Below are 1,444 nucleotides of genomic sequence, written 5' to 3' on the forward strand. Positions count from 1 at the left end.
TTTTTGTATTAGCACGTATCACTGTGGTTGCCACTCCATGCACAGTGCCACATGCTCATACAAAAACCCAGTGTGGTGTATTGTTAGTTTTTGAATGCATCACTTTAAAGCCATGCTGTTCTGACACAACCCTTTGTGTAAGATCACATCGTCATCAGTCTTTGTATGTGTGTGCTTTCATAAGGAAGTTTTGTCGGGCACGTTTTTTGTATTAACACCAGATTTCCTTCTCAGTGGAAGGAGGTTTTTGTCATTTGATGTATCACTGTGGCCGTCATACTGCACTGTGATATAGCTCCATACAAAAACTCCACCCTGCACACTGGCTTTCATGACACACAAATAAAAGACAGAACAGTTGCAGTATACAGACCTTTGTGTCGCTCAAGAGGTTTTTGTAACTGCATGAATCACTGTGGCCACCTCAGTTATAACACAGTGAAACACCACTATGTCACAGTGTAGCTGTCACATCCTTCTCTGCAATACACAATACAGCTGTTTTTAAAGTAAAATATTAAAATAATTCATAATTAACAGTTTGGTTTTTTTTCTTGTGGGATTTCAGTGACCATTATAGGTGTTTGTTTTCTGCTGTGTGAGTTCACATTATTCAATGGCTGGACTTAATATTTAGATTTTGAGTATGCAACATGTGCCACTGATGAGTTATTCAATAACTTTATTATTATAGCAAATATTTGCGTGCTTCTTTTCAGTGTTAGCAAAGATACAATACTGATTTTATGAGGTTTTGTTATGTGCTATAGTTAACGATCATACTGTATTGTGCAGCAGCTCACTTTACAATAATAACATTAACTACCCTTTAATTGACAGATGAATAATAATTAAATAATGCTTAATAATTTATATATATTTCATTATATATATTATAGGCATCTCTATGACCAATATCTTCAACACTCTGCAACTAACACCAAAACAATCTAGCTGGATAAATAGCACAAAGAGTTAAACTATGTATTTTTGATTTGGGGGTGAACTGTCCCTTCAACATCTCTGCTTCCCCTGAGAAAGTTTTGTTGGACACATCTCTCACCTACTTGTTTTCCACATCAGCACCAAATTTCCTTCTCAGTGGAAGGAGGTTTTTGTCACACGGCGTATCACCGTGGCCGCTATACTGCACTGTGATATGTCTTCATACAAAAACTCCACCCTGCACATTGGCACATCACAACACACAAATCCTTTACCTTGAATTAGTTTTGATTTTAGTTCAGTCATAATGACATCATGGGAAAGGAATCAGCAGGTGAAATATCTCCTGATGATTTATTCATTTTGTATATATTACTTAAAATAACTTCTTTATTACAAGAATAAAACAATATATATGTTCTGCAGTAACATAAATGACATCCACCTAATTTGAATGAGACAGAAAAGTACCGCAGCATAAAACAAGATCAGTAAATGC

This window comes from Epinephelus lanceolatus, chromosome 18 (assembly GCF_041903045.1).
Source record: "Epinephelus lanceolatus isolate andai-2023 chromosome 18, ASM4190304v1, whole genome shotgun sequence".
Taxonomy (NCBI): domain Eukaryota; kingdom Metazoa; phylum Chordata; class Actinopteri; order Perciformes; family Serranidae; genus Epinephelus; species Epinephelus lanceolatus.